Source organism: Physeter macrocephalus, chromosome 21, assembly GCF_002837175.3.
Source record: "Physeter macrocephalus isolate SW-GA chromosome 21, ASM283717v5, whole genome shotgun sequence".
NCBI lineage: Eukaryota > Metazoa > Chordata > Mammalia > Artiodactyla > Physeteridae > Physeter > Physeter macrocephalus.
The window spans coordinates 24,359,617-24,365,362 of record NC_041234.1 but is presented as its reverse complement, the minus strand read 5'-3'; positions in this window follow the sequence as shown (position 1 = coordinate 24,365,362).

Below are 5,746 nucleotides of genomic sequence, written 5' to 3'. Positions count from 1 at the left end.
AAAGCAAAGTGGAGAATACAAGTTTGTTCAAGACCTGAGGTCAGTTAATGAGGCAGTGGTCCCAGTTCACCCTATAGTCCCTAATCCATACACCATAGTGACACAAGTTCCAGAAAATTCAAATTGGTTCACAGTGCTAGACCTAAAGGATGCCTTCTTTTGCATTCCCCTGCACTCAGACTCTTAATATCTCTTTGCCTTTGAGTGAACAGATCTAGACACTCATAACACTTCCCAGCTAACCTGGACGGTGCTGCCCCAAGGCTCCAGGGATAGCCCCTACCTGTTTGGGAACACATTACCAAAGGAATTCAGAGAATTACAGTTGGTTAATGGGTCTCTCTTACAGTACGTGGACAGCCTCCTAATTTCCAGTCTCAGTAGGGAGGACTCAGATAAAAAACACCATTCAGCTGCTCAACTTCCTAGGGGAACGAGGATATCAAGTCTCTCCTCACAAGGCTCAGATTTCCACCCAACAGGTTAAGCATCTGGGATATGTACTCACCCATGGGACGAGGACTCTAGCTCAGAACCTAAAAGAAGCCATTATAACCCTTCAACTCCTCCAGACTAAGAGGCAACCGAGGGCCTTTCTGGGGATGGCAGCATTTTGCAGGATCTGGATACCTGGATTCGGACTCATATCAAAGCCTCTCTATGAGGCCCTAAAAGGAGGTGACCACAAACCCCTCAACAGGGATGAAAATTGCCAGCAGGCATTCCTAGCTCTAAAACAAAAATGAGGGATCAGGCCTGCATTAGGTCTCCCTAACTTAGAAAAACCCTTTACCCTCTATATGGCTGAGAGACAAGGGGTAGCCCTGGGTGTCCTCTCTCAAAAACTCGGGGACCTCCCTGGACCAAGAGCTTATTTCTCAAAACAACTTGATCAGGTGGCCACTGGATGGCCAGGATGGCTTAGGGCAGTGGCTGCAACTGCTCTGCTAGTAGAAGAGGCCAAGAAGTTCACCCTGGGACAATCACTGGAAGCCCTAGCTCCTCACCAGGTACAAGGAGTCCTAGAAGCAAAGGCACACCAATGTCTGATGGGTGGATGATGACTTAAATACCAAGCCCTCCTACTTGACACACCAGATGTAACTCTTAAGGTTTGCCAAGTCCTGAACCCAGCTACTCTGATGCTGGACTGCCACCTCAAGGGTCCCTCATTCACTCCTGTGTGGAGGCTATTGAACAAGTTTACTACAGTAGACCAGACCTCAAGGATGAGCCCCTGACCAATCCTGGTGTGGAATGGTTTACTGAGGGAAGCAGTTTCACATATGAAGGGGTAAGAAATGCCAGCTATGCCATGGTCAGCCTGCAGATAATTGTTGAGTCTAGAACTCTATGCTCTCACGCTTCCGCCCAAAAGGCGGAGTCAATTGCCTTAATCAGAGCACTCCAGCTAAGAAAGAGATTAAGAATCAATACATATACTTCGGGACTTCCCTTGTGGTCCAGTGGGTAAGACTCTGTGCTACCAATGCGGGGGGCCTGGGTTTGATCCCTGGTCGGGGAACTAGATCCTACATGCATGCCACAACTAAGAGTTCGCATGCTGCAACGAAGATCCCGGTGCCACAACTAAGACCCAGAACAGCCAAAATAAATAAATATATATATATTTTTTTAAATACATATACTTCTTCCAAGTATGGATTCCTAGTGCTACATGCCCACGCCACCTTGTAGAAAGAAAGGGGACTACTAACAGCCAAAAGGTCCCCTATGAAACACCAGGCAGAAATTCTAGAACTCCTAGAAGCAGTTCAGCTTCCAAAGGAGATTACTGTCATTGCAGGGGTCATCAAAGGGGCAACACCTCCCTTATAAGGGGAAAGGCCCTGACCGACAAGGTCACTAAGACTGCAGCCAAAGAACAGCCGGTCCTACAAGCTGCAGTTCTCATACCTAAAACTCCACCCTTCCCAATGGTGCCATCTTATACACCTGAAGAAACTTAGTGGGCTAAATATAGGGGACTGGAAAGAGACCTCTCAGGGTGGCTGACCGAAGATAACAAGCTTCTCATTCCTGGAGCCAAGCAATGGAAAAGAATTAAGCAATTTCATGAATTCTCCCACTTGGGGCGGGACTCTCTATTCAGACTGGTTACTCAGATGTTCCTGGGTAAAGGACTGTCCAAAACTGTTAAAAAAATGTCACCAAGGCTTGCGAGCTTTGTGGCTGCAATGACCCAGGAAGACATCCCATACCTCCACCCTTAACTCAGCCCATGCAACACCAGGGAACATATCCAGGGGAAGACTGGCAAATGGACCTCACCCATATGACCCCATATAGGGGATGGAAATACCTATTGATATTCATAGACAGCATTACAGGGTAGATAAGAGCTTTCCCTACTAGGACTGAAAAGGCAATAGAAGTATCCACATTTCTGCCTTTTTTTTTTTTTGAAGTATATTCTCTTTTTTCTTTTATTTTTTTTAAATTGAAGTATAGTTGATTTACAATGTGTTAGTTTCAGGTGTACAGCAAAGTGATTCAGTTATACATACATATGTATCTATTTTTTTCAGATTCTTTTCCCTTAGAGGTTATTGCAAAATACTGAGTATAGTTCCCTATGCTATACAGCAGGTCCTATTTTATATACAGTAGTGTGTATATGTTAATCCCAAACTCCTAATTAATCCCTCCCCTCCTTTCCCCTTTGGTAACCATAAGTTTGTTTTCTATGACTGTGGGCCTATTTCTGTTTTGTATATAAGTTCATTTGTATCATTTGCTTTTAGATTCTACTTATAAGCAATAGCATATGATATTTGTCTTTCTCTGTCTGGCTTACTTAGTATGATAATCTCTAGGTCCATCCATGTTGCTGCAAATGGCATTAGTTTATTTTTTATGGCTGAGTAATACTCCACTGTATAAACATACCATATCTTCTTTATCCATTCATCTGTTGATGACTATTTAGGTTGCTTCCATGCCTTGGCTATTGTAAATAGTGCTGCAATGAACACTTGGGTGCATGTATCTTTTCAAATTATGGTTTTCTCCAGATATGTGCCCAGGAGTGTGATTGCAGGATCATATGGTAGCTCTATTTTTAGTTTAATGAACCTCAATACTGTTCTCCATAGTGGTTGTACCAATTTACATTACCACCAGAAGTATAGAAGGCTTCCCTTTTCTCCACAGCCTCTCCAGTATTTATTATTTGTAGACTTTTTGATGATAGCCATTCTGACCAGTGTGAGGTGATACCTCATTTTAACACCACACTTACATCAATGGACAGATCATCCAGACAGAAAATCAATAAGGAAACACAGGCCTTAAATGACACATTAGACCAGATCGACTTAATTGATATTTATAGAGCATTCCATCCAAAAGTAGCAGAATACACATTCTTTTCCAGTGCACATGGAACATTCTCCAGGACAGATAATATGCTGGGCCATAAAGCAAGCCTCGGTAAATTTAAGAAAATTGAAATCATATAAAGCATCTTTTCTGACCACAATGCTATGAGATTAGAAATCAGCTACAAGGAAAAAACTGCAAAAAACACAAACACATGGAGGCTAAACAATATGCTACTAAACAACCAATGGATCACTGAAGAAATCAAAGAGGAAATAAAAAAATACCTAGAGACAAATGAAAACACAATGATCCAAAACCTATGCAACACAGCAAAAGCAGTTCTAAGAGGGAAGTTTGGGACTTCCCTGGTGATCCAGTGGTTAAGACTCCATGCTCCAGATGCAGGGGGCCCGAGTTTGATCCCTGGTCAGGGAACTAGATCCCGCATGCCACAACTAAGAGTCCGCATGCCACAACTAAGAGATCCCGCATACTGCAACTAAGACCCTGGTGCAGCCAAATAAATAAATAAATAATTTTTTTAAAAAAGAAGGAAGTTTAGAGTGATACAAGCTAACCCCAGGAAACAAGAAAAATCTCCAACAACCAGCCTGTGAGCCACAACTACTGAGCCCATGCACCACAACTACTGAAGCCCGTGTACCTAGAGCCCGTGCTCTGCAAAAAGCCACCACAATGAGAAGCCTGTGCATCACAGCAAAGAGAAGCCCCCACTCGCCACAACTAGAGAAAGCCCATGTGCAGCAGTGAAGACCCAATGCAGCCAAAAATAAATAAATAAAATAAATTTATTTTTAAAAAGGGGGAGAAGGCCCAAATCAATAAAATTAGAAATGAAAAATTTACAACCAACACCACAGAAATACAAAGGATCATGAGAGATTACTACAAGCAACTATATGCCAATAAAATGGACAACCTAGAAGAAAGGGGCAAATTCTTAGAAAGGTACAATCTCCCAAGACTGAACCAGGAAGAAATAGAAAATGTGAACAGACCAATTACAAGTACTGAAATTTGAATCTGTGATTTAAAAACTCCCAACAAACGGAAGTCCAGGACCAGATGGCTTCACAGGTGAATTCTATCAAACATTTAGAGAAGAGTTAATACCTATTCTGAAACTATTCCATAAAATTGCAGAGGAAGGAACACTCCCAAACTCATTCTACAAGGCCACCATCACCCTGATACCAAAACCAGACAAAGATACCACAACAAAAGAAAATTACAGGCCAATATCACTGATGAACATAGATGAAGAAATCCTCAACAAAGTACTGGCAAACTGAATCCAACAACACATTAAAAGGATCATACACCATGATCAAGTGGGATTTATCCCAGGGATGCAAGGATTTTTCAGTATCTGCAAATCAATCAGTGTGATACACCACATTAACAAATTGAAGAATAAAAACCATATGATCATCTCAATAGATGCAGAAAAAGCTTTTGATAAAATTCAACATCCATTTATGATAAAAAAAAAAAAACCTCCAGAAAATGGGCATAGAGGGAACATACCTCAACATAATAAAAGCCATTATGACAAACACACAGCTAACATCATACTCAATGGTGAAAAGCTGAAAGCATTTTCTCTAAGGTCAGGAACAAGACAAAGATGTCTACTCTCGCCACTTTTATTCAACATAGTTTTGGAAGTCCTAGCCATGGCAATCAAAGAAGAAAAAGAAATAAAATAAAAGGAATCCAAATTGGAAAAGAAGAAGTTAAACTGTCATGGTTGGCAGATGACCATACTATACATAGAAAATCCTAAAGACACTACCAGAAAACTACTAGAGCTCATCAATGAATTCAGTAAAGTCACAGGATACAAAATTAATACACAGAAATCTGTTGCATTTCTATACACTAACAACAAAAGATCAGAAATTCAAGAAACAATCCCATTTACCATCTCATAAAAAGCATAAAATACCCAGGAAAAAACCTACCTAAGGAGACAAAAACCTGTACTTTAAAAACTATAAGACACTGATGAAAGAAATCAAAGATGACACAAACAGATGGAAAGATGCACTGTGTTCTTGGATTGGAAGAATCAATATTGTCAAAATGACTATACTACCCAAGGCAATCTACAGATTCAATGCAATCCCTATCAAATTACCAATGGCATTTTTCACAGAACTAGAACAAAAAAATTTTAGATTTGTATGGAAACACAAAAGACCTCAAATAGCCAAAGCAATCCTGAGAAAGAAAAACAGAGCTGGAGGAATCAGGCTCCTGGTCTTCAGACTATACTACAAAGCTACAGTAATCAAGAGAGTATGGTACTGGCACAAAAACAGACATATAGATCAATGGAATAGGATAGAAAGCCCCAAAATAAATCCAAGCACCTATA